We start from the raw sequence: 23,670 nt of genomic DNA, 5'->3' as shown, positions 1-23,670 counted from the left end.
ACTGAACAAAACAAAACAATACTCTGTTTTAACACAGCGGAAATAAAAATCGTTTGCGGAATACGGTGTTTCAGCAATGCAGTTTCGTCAATTGCTAAATGCAGTGTTTCAGCAATGGTGTTTCAGCAGCGTTGAAACTGGTGTTTCAGCAACACTCTGTTTTGACGCTTCGTAACAAAAAAAATATTTTCTGATAACAAAGTTTCAACAACGCACAACAAAAGGGACTTTGTATTCATTAATGATACTTCCTCTAACAAAGGGATTACTACAAGATTGCTTTAAAGACAGTTCAAAAACTTCAAAAAAAAATTCACGCTGTAAAGAAAAATTACATTACTGTGTCTGCACTACTGTACATTACAGAAAGCAAAATACTCTGTCTCCTCTGAAAATCAACACACTGTTTTTGCACTGTTGTGTCTGCACTTTTCACTGGTGTGTATGCACTCCTGTGCATCTACAAAACACTCTGTTTCTACTCAAAATTAACGCTACTGCAACACTCTGTTTCTTTCTTGAAAAATTTTACACTACTGTGTGTAAATTTTCCATTCTTTCATACGTGCTGCTACGTATTAAAAAAAAACTTCTGCACTGCTGTGCATTACAAAGAAAACTCTCTATATTTTCTACACTATTGTGTCTACGTTTTATAGTGCATTACATTTTCTGCCTTTTACAGTGCGGGAAGGGATCATAACTTATCCAGTAATCGCTTTAACTCGCTGATGAAATATCTACTACAATCTGCTGCTCGTGATGAACAAATCTGATCTTTTGCTGTATTTCTTGAGTCGGTGGTGTTGAAACTCATGGCTGATAAATGCTGCGATGACTCGAGGCTAGTTCTTTTCACTTTCGGCCATTCTTCTCTTTAATGCGGTTGTTTAGAAGTAATGAGACAACGCTGGATCTGATCTTCCTCCTTCGGGAACACAAAAACAATTAAAGGGTGAAAATACAGTAATGGCGGTGACTTCTTTTTTTTAAAGTAAAATAGCTGCTGTTGTTCAACTGTTCACTGCAGTTGAAATTATAATTTCAACAAAGACAAATGTCTCTACCCGACGGTGGTGATTGAATTGGGGTTGATCGACGATGAGGTTTATTCTGTCACCGTTAAGGTAACTATCTACCGTCAACCTCTCCAACGTATGGGGTCATTTGTTGTTGATCCGGTTGAGAACCGAGCTCTACAATCTCATGGTTATCTTGGTAAAAAACGAGGGTTTTACCCTACATTTGAAAGGTTTACTATTGTGATTTCAATTGTCTTCATGAGTACTCTGTCCAGAACAAATGAGAATACCAGTCCTACTTCGACCTTATATAATTGTAATTTCTTCTCTCTTTGTGGTTATATGTATATTTGTGCATCTTTGACAACATTTTCATAGATTACATCCACTAATTATTTGGTTTGTGGTATATTTGCAAGTCAAACCCTAGCAACCATCTTCCACAAGGATTCTGGAAATGCTACACATTTCTTATGGCTTTCTCACGGTAATTTCTCTGAATTTAAATCTAAATCAAAACCCTAACTTAATTATTTCCAAAAATATTTTATTTATATGTATATTCGATATCGATACATTCTTTTCACTGTAGCGTAGTATCAGAGCGGAGATTTCGCCCTCTTTTGTCCAAATAACATACTATCTACCCTGAATTCTTTTTATATATTTTTACGAAGAACTTCTAAGTATTTTGAGACCGGGCTAAGAGAATTATTTTCGTTGTTTCTCTGGTTAGTCCATGGTCGTGCTTGGGTCTTGGTTTTGTGGCATCTCTGGGGTTAAATACTTGCAAATATTCTTCTTTCTATTAGGACCACTAGAGATGCTCACTTACCATTATCCCTTTAAACGTTATTGACGCCATATTCAAGCTTCAATTTTCCGCCAACTAAATACTTGCAAATATTCTTCTTTCTAATATGACCACTAGAGATGCTCACTTACTATTATCCCTTTACAGGTCCTGGATGCCATATTGAAGCTTCAATTTTTCCGCCAACTACATATAATGTGGTTATAGTTAGGTTATTTATACAAAATGGCCTGTAGCTGGCTACATTTTTCTTGTATGATCATTTTGAGGGTTTATTAGAACTCTGTCGGGCAGAAAGCCCCGTCGTCGTAACTATAATGTCCACATATATTTATGTGAGGGGTTTTGCACCCTTTGTTAGCTCACAACTCTGTGTTGTATTATTGAAAATACGGCCCCGTCGTGGTAACTATAATGTCCACATATATTTATGTGAGGGGTTTTGCACCCTTTGTTAGCTCAAAACTCTGTATTCTATTATTTAAATGACGGCCGTAGTTTGCACGGCCAGAATTGAGATTTTTCTTCTTTGTTTGGGGAAGACAAACTGAATGTTTCTTTCTTTGAGATCTTACATGCTAATATACAATATTTTTACACCCTTGATAGCTTTGTTTTCATTATGTTCTCCATGCATGCGTATAACGAAAACATTTACGTTATTGCACATGTGTATCATGGTATTCTTGAAATTTATGGCACTGGTAATTTTATTTGTCTTCCTGTAACCATACATTCAGTAACCATACATGCATATAGCGTATTTTGTACTTGCATATAGGGTATTTTTCTACTAAGCATATGATTGGAATTATAATCAATCTAAATTAGATAGGTAATTGTTATATAGTTTAGTTGAGAAGCTACAAATTAGTCCAGAGACCTGGTGGACCAGTTATGGTTTTTTCTCAGTATTAATATTCTTTTATTTAGGACTTTTTGTCTTTTGGCCAGCCAACCAAGTCCTCATGCTTGTTGTGGCCTATAACAATTAACTTAGACATAAAACTTTATACGTTCCATTCATCTATATTGCTCACTGCCTTATAATCTCTCTCATATATATATATATATATATTTATTTATTTATTTATTTCAACATATATTAAGAATATAGTTTTTAATGCCAGTGAAATGGTAATATTTAAAAGTAGATTTTTTCGATACGGTCATTTCTTTTACAACCTAGGTATTTTTTCTACCTCAATCAAACTCTATACCTGTAATATCAGTTTTTTTGCAAAAACAAATAATATAAATACATATATATACACACATACATATATTCCACTCGCAAAACTTTAGTAGGGCTATCCATTCATTTTTCTAAAAATACCCATAGACAATTAAAATCATAAGAAAACTCTATTCATTCTTCCATCACCTTGAAAACCCATAAAGTGATATAAATAACACATAATTATCTAGACATTCATATACTTATCTAAAGAATTCTTGAAAATGGAAATGGATTAAAGGTAGCCACATTCCTCACAATCGTGAACTCCAACTAACTTCAACTCCTCCCTCCTAGGAGAACAAATCAACAGTTCTTTCTTGATTCACACCTCTCCCAATTGTGAACTCCAACTCACTCCAACTCCTCCCTCCTAGGAGAAGAAATCAATAGTTCTTTCTCAATTCACACCTCCTTAAAGCCTCTGTTAATTTATGGGTTTAGGTACAACCTTTCTCTCCCAGTGTCCCTTTCTTTTAATCTGGCTTCCTTAAATTAGCTTGGACCTATGACATTTATCTCTAGTCATGCTTTCTCTTGGTTGGCCTTGCCTACAATTCCCACTCTAGAGATAAAAAAAGGATTTTTTTTCTTTGTTCATGCCCCTAGTTGGGCATAACCAATTCCAACTATTTTCCTGGGAGGTATAAGTCTAATCTCACACATGGTAGCTTTTAATATTGTTTCAAGAATAATCATTCACAAAACAATATTCTTTCTATTAATCAAAATAAATATTTACATTGCACATCATATTACTTGTCTTACTTTGACTTTTCAACCACATGTCCAATATTAAAACCATAAAAAGAAACAAATTTACTAAAAATATCACATATAACTAATTTACAGATAAATCTTAACTTTTGCTTTCCATAAAATTTAAATCTATACCATTTATCTAATAGTTATTGACATTTCAATTAAAATTCTATAAATTCTATTTCAAAATAAACATTTCTATCTATATAATAAAAAAGATTACATCAAAATTAATTTACTTCCAAACCATAAATAAAAATTTATAAAATTAATAAAAGAAATATCAGAGAAAAACAAAGCATTCCTCATAAAACGTTAAAACGTTATATATAAAGTTGATAACATTTTATTTTTTTCAATAACCTATTATACAGATATATTTTTTGTTAACTTGTAATTAGCTAAACGATTGTAGACCAAACTAAATAATGTAAGTTAATTTTGCTGCAAGCGGATTGCAGTCCTCCCGAAAAAGTAAGTGGAATATTGCGGAAATTAGGTGAGAACGGAAAATTAAGAAAGCACGAAAAGTCAAGAAAGCACAAAAGAATTTCGATCGGAAAGAAAGCACAAAAAGCCGGGGTGCTCGTTTTAGCAAAACTCAAGATTTTCTGGATGCCATGCACCGAACAACCAGATCTCCCGGTGGACATCGATTTGTCTTCTGATTCTGCCAGAACTCTGGAATCTGCTGCAGACTTTTAGCACTGGTTAAGGAAACTGGTTACTACGACATACTCGCAGTGAGTGCGACGGCCACTGAAGCAGAGATCAAGAATACTTATTACATGAAGGCCAGGCAGGTTTTTCCTCGTAAAAATCCAAATGATCCTCCGGCGGCACAAAATTTTCAGGTATTAGGAGAAGCTTACCATGTTCCGAGCGATCTAGCACAGCGGGCATCGTATGATGCACATGGAAATGCAGGTGTATCAATGGAAACAATAATAGAGGCAGAGCGGTCTTTGCGATGCTATTTGGAAGCAAGTTATTTGAAGACTATATAGGCCACCTCACAATTGCTTCTATGGCTTCTTTCGAGAAGATCTTCACTGAAGTATATTGCAGACAATTGGTTACATGTATGAAAGAGAAGCAGCGAAGGAACTTGGAAAGAACGGAGACTTATATTTGGGTTTGTCATTTATAGCCGAATGGCTCAGAAACAGCGGGAACAGGTGCTTTTGCTCTGTTGCAGTTATTTATTAGAAGATATCAAAGAGCAGCGGAGTACGGAGGAGAATTATAGTGAAGCCGATTTGGGAGCATTTTTACAGTCCAACAAAGAATTGATTGTCAACTCACTTTGGAAAGTAAATGTGCCTGACATTGAACGCACTCTCTCGCACGTTTGCCAGATCGTGTTGCAAGATAAGACCCTCTCACATGTGTGCCACACGGTGTTGCAAGATAAGAGTGCAAAGAAAGAAGATCTTCAAGCTCGCGCGGAAGGTTTAAACATTCTAGGAAAGATTTTCGCAAAACCATAAAACGAAGATCGCATTTCAGAAAAAGACACTTCTCGTGGATTTTATTTTTGTTCAAAGACATATCTGATGTTATGAAGAAACATTTTCTCACATTTTCATTAAATCTTTATCACCGTTACTCAATTGTTCACATGACGAAAAATGTAATGGAACACAGAGATCTCCTCCTCCGGCTGGTGGAATTGAATGGCATATATGAAGTAATAAAAAATATTCGCGTGGTTTGTTTCTCACACATTCTCATAAATCCAACGCGTTTGTCCATGGTATTTAGCTCTTTATGAGGCTTTTGTAAATTGAGGAAACAAATTTGGTGAAATACTTGAATAAGGTCACGTGAATCTATTGTATATGTTCTTGCAATTAAATCAAGAAAACAAATTCTTGTAGCTTTTTAGCTAATTGTTCTTTACTTCATTTTTTTTTTATATTTAGTATACGCTTCCTTTGCATCGAATTTTATCACATATCTTTGATTAGAAGTCGGAATTCAGGTGCACAAATTTATAACTGTCTATGCATAATAAACTAGCCCAAGCTTCAGTCTTATCATAATTAAGTCTGATGCAAGAGCATCAACCCACTGACGAAAATGATCTCTAGAAGAAATCACATGGAAGGTACAAGTGTTAAAAGGAAATACGAATTATTAATTTGCAATTTAAAAGCATGGTGAAAATCAAATATGGATCTTGGGGTTATGTTGGTAGTCAATCTTCAACCAAACTTGAAAAAAAAATGTCATATTTAAAATCACAACGCTGTGCGGCCTTGTTTGACGTTTCAGACATCAAATCATCATGCTAATTTGAAATATTTCCGCAAAGTTCATGAGGCTTGCAATACGTTTGTCATTCTCTTCATCCCCTTTTTCATAGATGTCTCTTTTTTTTTATAAGAATTTCATTTACAATTACATTGATTGGAATTTCCTCGTTATTACCTCATGAGGAAACTCTCTATCATCTACAACTACATGATTTGTATTCACAAACATTTCACTAGTTTTAAAATCACAATATCTTTGGATCTCATCAACTTCTTCATCCTCATCTTTACTAAGGATTGGTCCGTGTTTAAGTTCACAAAAGTAAACTTCCACCTAGGTTGTTGTGAGCTCTTCATCATTCAATTAAGAATTAAACCTATGCTCCAGCTTCACTTGTAACCTATGCCACTTTAATTTCTTCCACATAATCCATTAAACATTTGGTCTTATTTACCTTCTTGTTACATTAGTACATTTAGGTGCACTTTTATCTCAACAACTTCTCAGTGAACTTCCTCTGGAATCATCCTTCTTCTTATGTCATTTACTCTGGCATCTTATTTTCATCTATTATGACTTCTCCTTGAACACATGTCATGACTATCAATAGTTTCTTTGTGAACTTTCCCTTGTCCACTTGTACACTGCAATAACAAGTTACTCCTTAACTTGTTTCAGTGCCTAACCAAGCTATCTCTAAGCTCGTCCTTTTGGTATAGTTGGTTCTCTCTTGTAGGACCTCTTGAGCTTCTCTAAAGAATATGAGTTTTATCCAAAAGGAAACATAAGAAACACTTACACATGTCTTGAAATATCTTCTTAATCGTTACTTACAAGGTGACAAGGTAGTGTTTATGCAAGAAGCTAAATCGGAGATTCAGTTACTCGGTGGTGCAACTTATGGAAGTAATTGTTAAAAAATGGAAGAAAAAGAATTTATACATTAAACATGGCAAATCTCAGATGAGGAGCTTCACAGGGAGACTACCTCTAGTGGAACGATCTACGATCTTCTCACTAACAATCAAGAATATATAGTTTACAATCAAATAGGGAAGTTAGAATAGCCACCTGGAATGTAGGAACAAATTCCTAATCTAAGTCTCACATGAAACTAATGAACAAACTCTCTCCAAGAATACATTTCTCCATTAATTTTAACGCTGTCTTTTAATGGAGAAAGGGTTCCGTAGCACTCTTAACATCTCCCTAAATAACTCAAATTTTAATTCTTACAAGAGGCTTAGTAAAAATGTCTACAACATCATCACAAGTATTACAATATTCAATATGGATTTCCTTTTACTGAACCTTCTCACTAACAAGGTGAAACTATGTATCAATATGCTTGGTGTTTTTATGAAACACTCAATTATTTGCATGTTTGATTGAGCTCTGGTTGTCACACCTGATAATTGTTGCATCCTTTTGTTCTACTTTAACATCCTGGAAAAGTCTGTTCAATGAAACTGCTGCACATGTTGCTCCTCACATTGCTTGATACTCTGCTTCAACTGAAGACAAGGATACATTGCTCTGCTTGTTGCTGCTCAATTCAATGACCCCGAATCCAATGTTGAATGCATAACTTGTTATGGATTGTTGGTCATCTATATTTCCGACCCAATCTGAGTCTGAGAATCCTGTCAATCTAACATCAAACAAATTAGTATATTTAATACCAAAGTCTAAGGTTCCTTGAAGATACCTTAAGAAGCCTTTCACTACAACCCAATGATTCTCAAGAGGCTTTGACATGAATTGGCTCAATAAACTGACTGCAAAAGCCAAATCAAGCCTACTTGTAGTCAAGTAAATTAGACTTTCAACCAGTTGTCTATACAATGTTGCATCGACCTCTTAGAACCATAATTATTTCGAAGTCTAGTATTCTGTTGTAAAGGCACCGATGCATCTTTGCACTGACCCTTTCTGAACGCTTTCAAAAATCTCCTGACATACTTTCCTTGAGACATAAAAGTTTGAGCAGAATCACTGCAGACTTCAAGACCCAAACAATAGTGTAATTAGAAGGCCTTTAGCCAGCTCAAATTGCTCATCCGTTATGCTTGAACCAACATCAATTCTAGAAAAATTCAACAATTCTAATTTAATAATCCTATCGGCCTCTCTTTGTACCTTTTGGGACAATTGCTAGTATAACTATTGCAAAATGCAAGACAGAGACATTTATGTAGCAAAAAATTAGATATATAATAAAAATAAAAAGATGGATAATAAAAATAATAAGATGAGTAAGATTCAAAACTAAGATTTCCAAATGTATATATTAATATATAATGAATTTAGAGATATTTTTTAATATTTTATGAATATATTAAAATATTATAAACCAAATCAAATTAAATTAATTAATTTTATAATAAATAAATTTTATTTTTAAAAATATAATTAAAAAAATAATAATAAATTTCAAAAATAATTTAAATTTAATACGATCTAAATTCTATACATTATAGTATTTTTTTGGTTACATAAAGCTATATATTAACAAAATTAACTTACAATATTAAAAAAAATTAATAATCTAAAGGAAATTTGAAAAATTATCATGTTTCTGTCCAAGCTTTAAGTGGAAAAGTCACAAAGTAACCAAATTATCATGCCAGTAAAATACTCACAACCACAACTTTAAAGAAAGGAGAAAGGAAAAAGTGAAAATAAACATGTAAACAAAAATTCATATATGATTATTTTCTTTGTTTCATAATTCTTCTTTTAATATGATATTTTTTTAATTTATATATATATATATATATATATATATATATATAAAATATGAGTTTTATTGATATTGGTGATAGTTATGTTTATTGAATATTTGTATTAAACAAATTCATATTTGTATTACACAGATTCACTTAAAATGATCACTATTTTTGGACTTAATTACAAAAGAATCACTCACTAAAGTGTGAAGAGAATTGAACCAATAACCTCTGTATAATAATAACTAAAACTCAAGCAATCCAACTAAACCTCAGAGCTAATATTTTTTTAATATATACAATTATTTTTGGAGTTGTATTTAGTGTGATTTTTTAGACTTTCCAGTACTGGAATCCAGTGAAAATATTTGAGATGAAATCTTGATTTGTGTTATTTAAACTAGTTTTTTGATTGTATATATGGATTCAACACCCTGGAAAACCCCTAAGGCACTTCGATTGCATAGGATTACCCATCAATCTTGTGATTTCAATAAATTTCTGCCAGATTTTAAAGAAATTACACCAAAAAACCTCACTGTAAATACTTCCAAAAAAATCACAGTCAAAACAACTCCATTATTTTTTATTATTTGATGTAAAAGGTAAAGTTCACATTTATTTTGAATTGAATTTCAATTGAATGATCAATTTCAGAAGATATGAATCGGCTCCTGACCGATGTGAAAGGCAATCCCCTTCAATGTATCACTTTTTCATAGAATCTGCTTTTCAAGAGAACACTCACGTTTGAAAGATTCGAAAATTCAAACAATTTAATGTTCACCTTTAATGTTTGTCCCAAGGAAATCCACCATCTGGGAATCTCTCTGATGGAAAGATTCGAAAACTCAAACAATTTAAGGTTCAACTTTGTCTGTGTGAAGGACCTACAGTATTCGGGGATCTCTCCAAATTACAGTAAATGAAGAATGAGTTTTGAACCATATCATTTGGAAAATTCCCACTTAAATGTCGAGGCACCACCAAAAGACACCATCCCTATGTAATAAGACCATAGCTCAAACGATATTCGTTATTCTATTGGCCGTTACCATCCCAAATCCAGACAATGTCTTTGAGAGCCAGTCTCAGCTCTTGGTTGCACAACTTACTGTACTCTAGCGTATCTCGCTCGGTCTTGTGAAGCTGCACCATGAAGAGTGAGGGTGTGATTTAAAAAATCTCGGCTTCGATACACAAATGACCCTTCAGCCCCACCTCCGAACCCTAGAACTTGATCTTGCAATCCTTAGTCTTCTTGACGCTAAATCTCAACACTTCGGCGATCTCCTCCAGCTTCGATATAATGCAAAATGCCGGTTGAGTTGATGTGAACCACAACTCCTTCTTCATGATCTTGTCGTCGAATAGCCCCGACCAATTGAACGCCGATGACAGGGAGATTTTAAGGACTTGCAATCCGGGTCACCTTCACTGTGCGAAGGATGAGCGAGGAGCTCGTGTGAAATGTGAAGTGAAACAACCAAGAGACGAGTTTATACGATGTTGGGCGAGTTAAGAGGGCGGTCCCACGAGCTGGGTGGGCTGACCCTCCACTCGGGTGAAGGAAACATGTTAAACGAGTCAGCTTGGGTGTTGGGCATGTGTCGACCGTGTGACACAACCCGCCACCCGCCCATATATATTGGTGGAGCGTTTGTGGAGACGAGCCATCAATCATTCGATCAACACAAGTTCAATCAAGGAGTTCTACGGTGCGTGAATGAGCCCGCACGACGGGCAGAACTCGGGTGAGCAACTTGTGTAGGAAAGTTAGGTGAGAAACTCGGGCGAAAAACTCGTGCAGGAAAGTCAGGCAAGGTCGTTCAGGCAGAACTTGAGTGAGGTCATTCAGGCAGAACTCGGGAGAGGTCGTCGGGCAGAAAACTCGGGCGAGCTCGTTGGGCAGAAAACTCGGGTGAGGTCGTTCGGGTGAACTTGGCGAAGTCGTCGGGCGACCCAGGTGAAGTTGTTCGGGTGACCAGGGTGAGGTCGTCGAGCGACCTAGGTGAAGTCGTTCGGGTGAGCCGGGTGAGGTCGTCGGGCAACCCAGGTGAAGTCGTTCTGGTGAGCCAGGTGAGGTCGTCGGGTGACTTGGGTGAAGTCGTTCGGGCAAGCCGGGTGAGGTTGTCGGAAGACCCGGGTGAACGAGTTTGGGTGAAGGCGTTCAGGCAGAGTCGGGTGAGTCGTGTAAAGGCAACTCGGGTGAGTCCTGCGAAGGCGCGAGTGAAAGTGCGGACGGGCGGCCGGGAAAGGGTGTGCCATGCATGCTGAAACAAAGGTTGGAACTGAAGGTTGTGAACGAGATTTGGGCAAGTGGGACTGTGTGTGGTCCACCGAACGGAGGTTGGGCAGGATAGCACGATTTGGGCGTTTGCTGAACAAACGGAGAGCGAGTCAGGTGAAGAAGTGCGACGAGGTGAATGAAGGGTTGGTGAGTCATGCGGCGACCATGCAGAGGCACCGATGAGCTGGGCAACCAAGTTTGCCGAAGTTGGAAATTTGGCTAAGTGTAAATTTGGGGTTTCCCAAGATTTAGCTTATACTTTGTAAAAGTGGAAAATTATATATATTGATTCGGGTAGACTCATATTGTAGGGAGTTGCCCCTCCCTTTATACTGTTGTGCATTTCTCTTGTATAATGTTGTTGATGATGAATATGTATGGGTTTTCATCTGTATAAAGGACAAAGATAATACTTGGTAATGAAAAATAAACTAAGTATGAATGGTTAGGCGTAGTCCATGAACATAATTATTGGTGAAAATAAAGTGTTCGGTGGTGCCGCACCTCGCTATAGTGCGGTTGGAAGATTACCGCCAGTGTAGGGGCGTGACAGGTGGTATCAGAGCTGGTGTGTTGAATCAGGGAGCTGATTCTACGAAGACCGAAGACTTGAAAGGGAGTTCAAGTTTTGCAGGTGACAGGTGGAATATCAGGGTGATTCAAGTGAATGGTGAAGCAGGTTTAGTAGAGGTGAAGCCTTGTGCTTGGGCTAAGCTGAACGACAAGGAATGGCAGGTTTGGAAGAATGCAAGAGCTTCCCTTATACAGGTTGAAGCGGATGAAAGAAGAGAACCCATGGATTCGGGATAAACTTGAAGTCTTGGAAAAGAATGTTGAAGACAAACTTCTTCAACTTGGTTGGACAATAGAGTAGGATGAAGTTGCAGAATGTGCTGACAAGGAAGAGGAAGATGTGATGATTGAGGATGTTGCAGATATGACAACAATGGAGGATGAACTTGAGATTGATCAATTTGGATTAGGATCGTGCAGTTTGCAAACATGGGTGGATGAGGATACTCACATGGAGGAGCCTCATGATGATGGTGAAGTAAGTATTATTGATACTTGTGTTTCACTTGAGCATTTGGTAAATGAACCATATGTAGGGTAGAGCAAAGTCAGTTTGTCGATGCAAGGGAGCATCTTACCATGGATGTCTACGATGAGACCTTGTATGGAGAAGCAAGGATTGTTGATTGTTGCAGGACTTGTTGGGGTTGTTTGTGACCTTATGGTAGAAGGTGCAAAGGCTCGTGACAAGGGAGGAACATGATGATCATTAAAGAGGATTGGGTCATGCTTTAGCCACATGGAGAAATTGGCTAAGTGCTTGGCATGACTCATGGACAAACTGGAGAAGGGCACACACTTTAGTTGCTTGGGTGGACTTCTCATGGCCGAGACCAAGAGCGATTCTTGGTGGAACCTTTAAGTGGGGGAGCTATGGTGAAGAGACTCATGTGATGATGATATGGTTGGGTGACCGAGTTCACTAGACCGATTTGTAGACTTGGATGGGGATGACCAACTGTTGTGATGGGTTTACTTAGTTGGACACATGGGAAACTTAGTCATGGACATCAGGTTGGAGACATGGAACATGGCAGTCTATGCAGGGAAATTGTGTAGGAGCACTTGTAGAGGTGTCACTTATGAGCATCCAATGAGAAGTGCCAAGGCAGGGATGTTGTGCAGGTAGATTTGCTGATGTGACATGGAGATGTTTTACTTATGAGCCGATGGAGAGGTTGTGCACTCTTGTACAACAAGGCCATGGACTTGGATGGATTTGTGAGCAGACTATGGAGCATTCCTACTACATGGAGAGCTGAGGCATCTTGCAGAGACCTTTGGGCCAAGAATTGTATGCTTGATGAGATGTTGGTTGGAGATGACTCATGGAACTCATGATGACATGAGGTTGTGACTTTTGGGGACATCATATATAGTGGACTTGGAGGATCTGATGCACTGAGGAGCTGAGGTCAGAGACTTTGATGCAGAATGGGGTGCATACTTTCGAGTACATGTATGGGTGTGGCTTGGAAGAGTGACTTGATGTGGAGGATCGATATGAGACACTTTGGAGTGATAGAGTTGCAGCGATGATGATGCCTTGGTGGCAACACTTGGGCATGGGTTGAGCAAGGACTCAACCACTTTTGACACATGGGAGTTGATTGATCTATGATCATGGGCAGAAAATGGATACATGAGACAAGTGCATACTTGTTTCTATCGCAGACTTGAGGGATGGGCACATAGCAGAGATGATGGAGGTTTCTTCATGGACCTGGATGTGGCCCATCGAGAGTTGGGTTCGATGAGATGATCTCTTCACTTTGAGGAGATGGATGTTTTGCAGATGGATGATGATGTTGGGATAGATGCGGCTGATTTCATGCAGCGCATTGGTACCAAACTTCATGGACAACATGTTGCAGATGAGGTGGAGAGTACTTCATGGACTTGAGCATGGCTTACTAGTATGGAGATGGATTCTCGATCGAGTTGAGGATGTGACAGGATGTTCTGAGAAACAACTGATCATGGCATGAGGATGTGCATTCTCGTGGTTTGGGCGTGACAGTTGGATTAGCTACCCAACTAGTTCAAGTCATGAGGAGATCCAGTGTGCAGAGATGTGTTAGCATTATGTTTGAGTATCATGGCAACAGTTCACATGATGACGATACATGATGAGGTCGACACGATATGTTGCAGGAAGCATGTAGCTTGGGATGGAGGGGCGAGCCTTCCACGATGGGAGCAGCATGTGGAGATTGTGACGAGATGGTTGATGATCATGGATTAAGATGATTTTCCGATGTATGACATACTGATGGGGTGTATGCACCTTGGTATGGATATCTTGGTAACAGATGGTTGTCGGGACGAGATATTGTCGAGGACGACAATGACTTCAAGTGGGGGAGGATGTAAAGACCTGCGGTCCGGGTTACCTTCACCGTGCGAAGGATGAGCAAGGAGCTCATGTGAAATGTAAAGTGAAACAACTAAGAGACGAGTTTATACAATGTTGGGCGAGTTGAGTTGGGCGAGCCAACCCTCCACTCAGGCGAAGGCAATATGTTGAACGAGTTGGTTTTGGCGTTGGGCGTGGGTCCGCTGGGTGACACAACCCACCACCCGCTCGTATATATTGGTGGAGTGTTTGTGGAGACGAGCCATCAATCATTTGATCAACACAAGTTCGATCAAGGAGTTCTACGATGCGTGGATGAGCCCACACGATGGGCAAAACTTGGGTGAGAAACTCATGCAGGAAAGTGGGTGAGAAACTCGGGCGAAAAATGCGTGCAGGAAATTCAGGCGAGGTCATTCAAGCAGAGCTTGGGCGAGGTTGTTTGGGTAGAACTCGGGCGAGGTCATCAGGCAAAAAACTCGGGTGAGGTCGTTCAGGCGAACTGGGCGAGGTCATCGGGTGACCCGGGCGAAGTCGTTCAGGCAAGCCGGGTGAGGTCGTCGGGCGACCTAGGTGAAGTCGTTTAGGTGAGCTAGGTGAGGTCGTCGGGCAACTCGGGTGAAGTCATTTTGGTGAGCTGAGTGAGGTTGTTGGGCAACCCAAGTGAACGAGTTCGAGTGAAGGCGTTCGGGCAGACTCAAGTGAGTTGTGCGAAGGTGACTCGGGTGAGTCGTGCGAAGGCACGGGTGAACGTATGGACGGGTGGCTGGGTGAGGCCACGCTATGCACGCGGAAATGAAGGTTGGAACTGAAGGTCGTGAACGAGAGTTGCGCAGGTGGGACTGTGTGTGTTCCACCGAATGGAGGTCGGGCAGGATAGCACGATTTGGGCATTTGCTGAAAAAATGAAGAGTGAGTCAGGGGAAGACACGTGACGAGGTGAACGAAGGGTTGGTGAGTCATGCGGCAACCGTGCAGAGGTGCCGACGAGCTAGGCAACCGAGTTTGCTGAAGTTGGAAATTTGGTTAAGTGTAAATTTGGGGTTTCCCAAGATTTAGCTTATACTTTGTAAAAGTGGAAAATTATATATATTGATTCGGGCGGACTCATATTGCAGGGATTTGCCCCTCCCTTTATATTGTTGTGCATTTCTCTTGTATAATGTTGTTGATGATGAATATGTATGTGTTTTCATTTGTATAAAGGACAAAGATAATACTTGGTATTGAAAAATAAACTAAGTATGAAAGGTTAGGCGTAGTTCATGAACACAAGTATTGGTGAAAAGAAAGTGTTTGGTGGTGCCACACCTTGCTATAGTGCGGTTGGAAGATTACCGCTAGTATAGGGGCATGACAGAGATTATGTCGAAGGCATTGAAGTAGGGCAGCTTCGGAACAAAGAACGTCATCTTGACATCATCAAGGAAGGCAATATCGACATTGTCAGCTTGTGGGGGTTTGAAGCCCAGCCAGAACCAGGAGACCTCCATGCGTTGCGGAATGGTGATCCTTGTCTAGGGATTGTGGTCTAGCAGTCGGAAGACGAGCCGCCGGAGGTCAGAGGAGAACTAGGGTGGGCACTTGAAGTCGCCCTTGTAGATTTTCTTATACGGTGCCATCAAATTCGCATCCTGGAATGGTAGGTAACCCACCCTTGAGCATGAACAGTGTGATCCCACACGACCAGATGTTAGCCTTCGCGCTGTCGTAGCCCTTCATTGTTATGACCTCTGGCGCCACGTACGCCAACGTGCCGCAGGCCGTGCAAAGAAGTCCGTCTTGTCTAAATTGCTCCGTAAGTGCACTGAGGCTAAAGTCGTAGACCTTCATGTCGCTATTGTCATCTAATAACAAATTCTCCGGCTTCAGGTCCCAGTGGTACACGCCCCAGCTGTGACAGAAATTCACCGCGCTAATCAACTGTTGAAAATATGTTCTCGCTTCATCTTCTTTCAATTTCCCCTTTTTGGCAACCCTGTTGAAGAGCTCGATGTGCTTAACACACTCCATGACGATATAAATCTTAGACTTGCTCGCCATGACTTCGTAAAGCTGAACGATGTTGGGGTGTCGAACCAATCTCATGACTGAGATTCTCGTTTAATCTGATTTGTCATCGTGAGCTTCAAGATTTTTTCTTTTTCCATTACCTTAATGACGACAGTCACGCTGGTTTTGAGATTTCTACCTTGGTACACCTTGGAAAACGTTCCCTGCCCCAACAGGCGCCCTAATTCATACCTCTCCATCAAAATATTGGGCTTCATCTCAATCTCAAAAGTAAAATCAGAAATCCTTGTGGATTAAAGTTGCTGCTCAGGTGTCTTTGCTGTATAAGGCCTGTGAAGTTGCTCTCTAGCATCCGTTCCATTGCACGTGGCGTTGTTGGGATGTGTTCCGGTCGAGCCGGGCATAGCCTACGTACAGGAGCTCTAATAACCTGTATTTTATCATGGAAGACAAGTCGCTAGTATACAACTTTTATATCCCGTTAATAATCAGGGAAAAGCCTAAGTGTGGACGTATCGAAGAGTCATGTTCAATAGAATTAGTTGAAGGAGGGACGACCTATCATGGTGGGCTCTTTCAATAAATTCACACCAGATATACTTCATGCCTTTGTGTGTTGCGATTCAACCACCTGTCTTTCTATCGATTTCCTTGCTGTAATCTTTCATTCCGTATGTACAAGCTTTTCCAAGTAACTTGTTCTCCCGGCTTTCTTTATCAGAATTACCCACGTTGGTGCGGATGTGGTGGCTTGGGAAGAGTTGGCATCCTGCGGAAACACTTTACCTTATCGGGCAATAAATTGTTGTATCCTTAGGCAATACTTAATGTTGTTTCATTTTATTTTGTCTTTCATTTTGAAAATTAGATGCTTTTTTAATATATTAATGAAACATTTTGTTTATTAGAAATTGAAATTATATTTTAGCTTTATTTTTAAAATTAATTATTTTATAAATTTTATTTATTAATTAATTAATATATTAATACTACAAAAATATTAAATTATGTTTTGTATTTTTTTAATTTTACACCTCATTTTATCTTAAATTTAAATTAAGATTAAACATTCATTAATTTTATTATATTTCGGTTCACATAGCAAGTAAAAATGTAACTTGTTTTTACCTTAGATGCATGCGAATTTGAAACCTTGTAGTGTTGACTTCTAATGGGTTGAACACGTGATGAAATGGTTTGCCCATTTAATTTTTAAAACCTGTGGTGAATGGTTTGCATTTAATTTTTGGGGCTTCAAAAGGTTAGAAGTTTAAGACAACTTCAAGAGCTTAGAAATTTTGAGATCAACTAATATAGTTTTATATAATTATATAGAGAAGGATGAAATGTAAAATATATAATTATATAGAGAAGATGAAATGTAAAATGATAACTAGGGTTCTTTATAATTTGAGAGATAATGTGAATTAATTTATTTGAGAGTGTGGTGAAAGTTTTAATCATTAATTAAGGTTAAAAAATTTCATAATAATTAGTAATTATAATAATAATTATTATTAAGTTTAGAGGTTTATTTTATAGTTTAGTATAAGAATGGTGTATGATTTATTTTATGTTTAATAAGGAGTTTACAGGTGTGATTTTAAAAATAAAAATAAAATATATTTTAAATGATTAAAATCCCTATGGGTTATGTGTCCACGATTATGGCTTTTCTTGCATTTTTAACTGCGACAATGAAGTTTCCTTCCAATCAAGCCCTAGTTCCAATCCAATCTTCAATCTCGGCATTGATGTTTAGGCCACCAGCAACTTCACGTGAATTTGAGGACAAAGTGTTGATGGCTCACCATACTCCTATTGTGCGAAACAAATATCCATGTTCCAGGACTGCCTCACAGGTCCACCTAGCATCATAGGTCGAGCATCGACGTTAGTTCACTAGTCAGAGGTTAGAACTTACAATACTCCCTGTCGAAATACACAAGGGCCTAACTTCGTCTACTGGGGTTAACTCGAATTCCATGCACCATTTTTATTGAAGGGTCACCAGCCCGCCAAAGGTTGGGTTAGAAACTTCTCGCCCACCTTCAACTCGAAGGTGCCTAACTAGTTGAACGTCTAATTGGGTCCCCAACAAGTCGGCGTTATGGTTTGCTAGTTCGCTCCTTGTCTTTACTACATTGAATGAGGTCTTGGTTACTTTGACACCCTTCTTAGTGCATGTACGTACTTCCTTTTGGTCAACATTCCTTGTTGCTCTACATGAACTTCCCGAATCCCATATCTAGGCGTGACTCAACACCCTCTTTTATTCTAAATACTAATTTTCTCACCCTCTCTGATTAAGGTTCTTCGATTGGCAGTCAAGATTTGGACACACGTGATAATCACAAACAGAGACAGGGGTTTCCCAAATCCCATATCTAAGTGTGACTCAACGCCCTCTTTTATTCTGAATACTGATTTTCTCACCCTCTCTAATTAAGGTTCTTCTATTGGCAGTCAAGATTTGGATACACATGATAATCACAAACAGAGACAGGGGTTGAGGCACAAGAAAAACAAGAACACGTAGATTAAAACACATAGGAATACTTATATTGAAACAGAAATGATTACATATGATGTCTTAGGCCTGACCTAAAAATTCCCTAGCCTCTTCCAACGACCTAATATTTTCAAGGATTTGGTGCCCCTTAATATCTCTTAGGTTGCTTATTTAAAAGAAAAACCATAGAATGAGGAATGTCATCCTCTACCATGACATGCATACAAATATTTGGCTAAAATTTACAAAAAGATCATAAATTCATATCCTTTGTTGTCGAGTGCCACAGACTCCTTCTGGAAGCTTCTCGGAGTCAATTTTGGTTAGGAGTGGGCTCCATGCTCCGACGTCAACCATCATCTATCAAGTCCCTAGAGATGCAATATTTGGAGGTGCATTTTTCAAAGTTTGCACTGTAAAAAGGGTTTTCACATTAAGAGATTTGTTCCCTCCCACCACTTGCTAGATCCATGGTTAAGATGGATTTATATTAGTCTATTGACATGGATTGGATTGCTTTATTATAATTATATTACAATGGGTTGAAACGCCATAGGCTAAAAAACACAAAAAACATGATGATGAGAGTATTTAGATGTCTGGCTTATGCACATGTCCCAGATGAGTTAAGAAAGAAGTTGGATAGAAAGTGGGAGAAATGTATATTGTTTGACTAGAGTGATGAATCCAAGGCATATAAAGCCTACAATCCAATAACCAAAAACTTTAGAATTAGTAGAGTTGTGCAGTTCATAGAAGAGGAAGCATGGGATGAAAGTTTGGAGAATATAATTAATGTAGCAACAAGTCTATCACAAGAAGACAAAGAGGAATTAGAAATAGCAAGTAATTCTTCAATGGTGACTCCTCCTACACCTATTCAAGCTCAACAAGGTAGTGCTCAAGAGACATTGTCAACAATTAATAGGACAGTGTAACACATTCAAGCAAATACGCAAGTGCACAAGGATCAACAACTGAACATGTTCCAAGTATAACTTGAAGTGACAGATCAAATCCATCTTTGGAAAGCTTGAGAAGACAAAAATTTAGAAATTTGATTGACATTTATGAGAAAAATGAAGGTGAAAGCAGCACATGTTTGAATTCTTTGTTTTCTTTATTTTCTCATGTACATGATCCAATTAAGTTTTAATATGAAATCAAGGAAGAAAAATAGGTAGCAACAATGGACAAAGAAATAGAGGTAGTAGAATATAATGATGCATGGGACTTAGTGAATCCCCACAAGGAAAAGAAGTGATAGGTTTCAAGTGGCTCTATAAGACCAAAAGCAATGTTGAAGGAAAAATTGAAAGACACAAAGCAAGGTTGGTCGTTAAGGGATACAAACAACAAAACGAAAGACATTATGCTGAAGCATTTCCATCAGTTGCAAGAATGGAGATATTGAGGATAATTTTTGAAATATCAGTGCAACATAAACGGAAGGTATATCAATGGACATGAAATCAAACCTTTTGGATGGAGTATTGAAATGGAAAGTGTGTGTGGAGAAGCCACCTGGTTATGAGGTTCGAGGCCAAGAAGAAAAAGTGTACAGACTAAAGAAATATTTTCATGGGCTGAATCAAGCACCACACACATGGTAAAACATGATAGCTTCATATTTGTTGTACAATGGCTATGACAGTGAGCCTACAATCTACATCAAAGAAAGTGATGGTAAGATTGTAATTGTGGTTTTATATGCAGATGATTTGCTTTTCGTAGGGAGTGATGATCTCCTATTTTTTCTTTCAAAGAGGTCATGAAAAGTGAGTTTGAAATGACAGATTTGGGATTGTTAAGATATTTTCTAGGAATAGATGTGAAGAAAATGGAAGATGGAATTTCTATTTCTTAATCAAAGCATGTTTTAGACATCTTAAAGAGGTTTAAAATGCAGAACAACAATCCTGCAATAACTTCAATAGCCACGGGTTTTAAATTGAGAAAAGAAGATTGTAGCAACAATGTAAATCCATCACTATACAAAAATATGGTTGGTTGTCTTTGATTTCAACTAGGCCTGATTTAATATATGTAATGAGTTTAGTTTCAAGATTCGTTGAGATACACTAGCAAGAAGCTAAAAGAATTTTAAGGTATGTTAATGGAACTAATGATATGGCATTATGTATACTGTAGCAAATGATTTTAGGACGTTGAATACACTAACAGTGATTGGGTACAATGTGTAGATGAGAGACAAAGCACATTAGTCTATGTTTTTCATTTTGGTTCAAGAGTCATCTCATGGGACTCCAAGAAACAACCAATAGTATCATTGTCCATAGCTAAAGCTAAGTATGTCATAGCAAAAGAGGAAACATGCTAGGAAAGTTCGATGTGAAGAATGTTGAAACATTTATGGCATGGACAATAAGAAACAACAAAAAATTATTGTGACAATGTTTTTGCAATTTTGTTGTCCAAAAATTCAGTTTTTCACAAAAGAAGTAAGCACATTGACACAAAGTATCATTTCATTAGGGAGTTGATCAACAATGGAAAATTCTTTTGTAGCATTACAGGTCGCAAGAGCAGTTTGCATACATCTTCACCAACCCATTGGAAAAGGACAGTTTAATCTGTCTAAGAGATATCTTGGGAATTATGAGTATCAGAAGTCTTGATTAAGGGGAATTCTTGGAAATTAATCCCAACTACTGCATTAACTGAACATGATAGTGCAACATTCATGGAAGTACAAGACAAATCGTGTTTCAAATTTTCCCTCAAGCTTAAGAAATATGGAAGTAAATGAACTTTTAATCAAGTGTACCAATTTTCACCTCTACGAGAAATTAATAATAGTTAGTTAACATCAGTAAACCAATGTAACATCCCTTGGTTAAAATTTCATGTAATAAAGTTAAAAAAAGAAAAATAATGAGACGAAGGCCATGGAACATGTATTCCAAGCTTAATATTGGCCAAAATATCCTAGTGGGTTTTCACTCTAGTTTATTATGGCTATGGAAATTGGCAAAGGCATTGGCAAAGGAAAAGGGGAATTAATTGGCATTTTATTTATCAAAATAAAGGAAAATAGGAAAAAAGGGAGATGAAAGGTTAGAGGTTTGCATGAGAGGGAAATTGAAGAAAGTAGAGGCCTCAATAATAAAAAGGCTTATGAGGACCAATTCACAACTTTTGTCAGTGTGTGAGACATTTGTCAGTTCAGTTTGGAGCTCTCTTCTATTCTATCATTCTCTCATTCTCTTGCACACTTAGCGTATTCTTGGACAATTATTGGAGCACTTTGGCATACATTGGATTTGGAGAAAGAAGGAAAAGGAAAGTAGAAAAGCGTAAAGGAATATTTGGATTAGCAACTACAACAAGATTGCTTTGCATGTATTGAGTTGCATGTATGATTTCCTTGCTGATTTATGGATGCATGGTATATGCATGTGATTATTTGCTTATGATTTTTCATTGGCATGGAGGATTTCCTAGATTTACAGTGGTTTTAGCCTAGCCTTGCCATTTCCTTGATAGCCATGGCATTGTGGGTTTTTTTCCATGATTTGTTTTCTAGTTGGTGATCATAATTACTTATGGTTGTGGGTTGGAACAAATGCTTTGGAAACCCTGGAACAACTTGGGTTTAGTTACTAGTCTTAGAGCCTAGGTTCGATAAATGGTCTGGAGCCCTTGGTGGGTTGAGTTACTAGTCCTAGAGCCCGGTCAAACAAGCGCTCTAGAGCCCTGCAAGGATATGGGTTGAGTTATTAGTTCATGGAGCCCTAGAGAGCTTGTGTGGAGACCGATCTAGTTTGTGTTAGTGACGTTAGACCCTGAGTTGGAATCACTGGTTGAGGGTTGAGGTGGTTTGGCCTTTGGAAGCCCTAGTTTGGTTTTGATTGGTTTATAACATGAGATCCCACATTCACACTTGGAATATGGCACGGGGGTGATTGGATGAAAGAGAGATTTGGTTCAACCCAATCTATGGTTAGGTGGTACGTGGAAGTCCTTGACTTGGTTTGTATTTTCCTATGTTAATAAGAGTTATTCTTCTATTGTGATTCATGTATATTTATTGGCAATGTGTTAGTGATATTATGGTTGAGTTGCCATGGTTTATATGTTGGTTATTTGTTGGTTATATGATGGTTATATCATGTATATTGTTTATGGCTCTTGACATGTTTGATGAATATATGAATGATCAATGAATGCATGGACTAATAAGTGATGTTTTAATTATGTGGAGAGGGCATAGGGCCTTCTTGGGGATTCTTAAATGATTCTCCGACTATTATGATCAGATATGCATTCATGACCTATAACGTACATTTTCACCATAAGTTTAACGAAATGACTATCATGGTTAGGCCTCGTTAGGTCAAGTCCTTGATCAACTTCTGTATGAATGTATTTTTCCTGATTTTATTTATCATTCTCGAAAGTATCATTGAGTTTTAGGTAGTTATATGGAGTCTAGCTTGAAATGGTGGCACAAAATCAGGGACTACGCCCTCTTAACTAGACGTTTTGGGCCATAACTGCACCCTTATAGGCTTATGCATGTAGGTTCAGGCCTATAACTACATGGAGGCCTTGTCATGCATGTGGTTGTGGGCCCAAGTCCCTAGAACGAAAACCTAGCTTGGGGTTTGGGCACTTGGAGTGGTTTTTTAGATCCTGGGTGTCCTGTAAGCCCTGTAGGATGTTAGTTTGTGGTTGGTAAGTTCCATTTGCTAGCCCTCACTTCCTTAATTGGATCTAGGAGGTCAAGTAATGTCATAGTAACTCTATATCTCACATTTACCCTAGAAGGATGATGAAATTGGGTAAATGTGGGAGGGTTGGTTACAGGGTTGTATAAGAGTGGGTTTATGTTCTCTTTGGGTTATATATGATACCACATGGTGGTTTCAAAGCTCCCAGGTTCAACACTTGGAGTGGATGGGAAGAATGTGTTTGTCATTCATGCATGTATGTGTCTATGTGGTAGTTATGCATGCATTTTTACGGTTATTCTTGTCATGCATGGGATCATTGTATGCAGTTTGTGCCATCATGATGCTAGTTATATGTTATGATGTTGATGTGTTGGCTGAGATGGAGCAGAAGATGAATATTACTAGA

The 23,670-nt window shown here is 38.2% G+C and overlaps 2 pseudogenes; one reads left to right on the top strand and one right to left on the bottom strand.

The window, feature by feature from the left end:
- The first annotated feature begins 1,101 nt into the window (after positions 1-1,101).
- LOC149243237 (chaperone protein dnaJ 10 pseudogene) lies at positions 1,102-5,325 on the top strand (annotated as a pseudogene).
- Positions 5,326-9,864: 4,539 nt separating this feature from the next.
- On the bottom strand, positions 9,865-16,312 carry LOC149243236 (CBL-interacting protein kinase 18-like; annotated as a pseudogene).
- Between the last annotated feature and the right edge of the window lie 7,358 nt (positions 16,313-23,670).

The sequence above is a fragment of the Pinus tabuliformis genome, chromosome 8 (genome assembly GCF_031772625.1).
Source record: "Pinus tabuliformis cultivar Carrire ecotype Pingquan chromosome 8, CPIR1, whole genome shotgun sequence".
NCBI classification, from domain to species: Eukaryota; Viridiplantae; Streptophyta; class Pinopsida; order Pinales; family Pinaceae; genus Pinus; species Pinus tabuliformis.
This window is presented reverse-complemented; position numbering and strand designations above follow the sequence as displayed.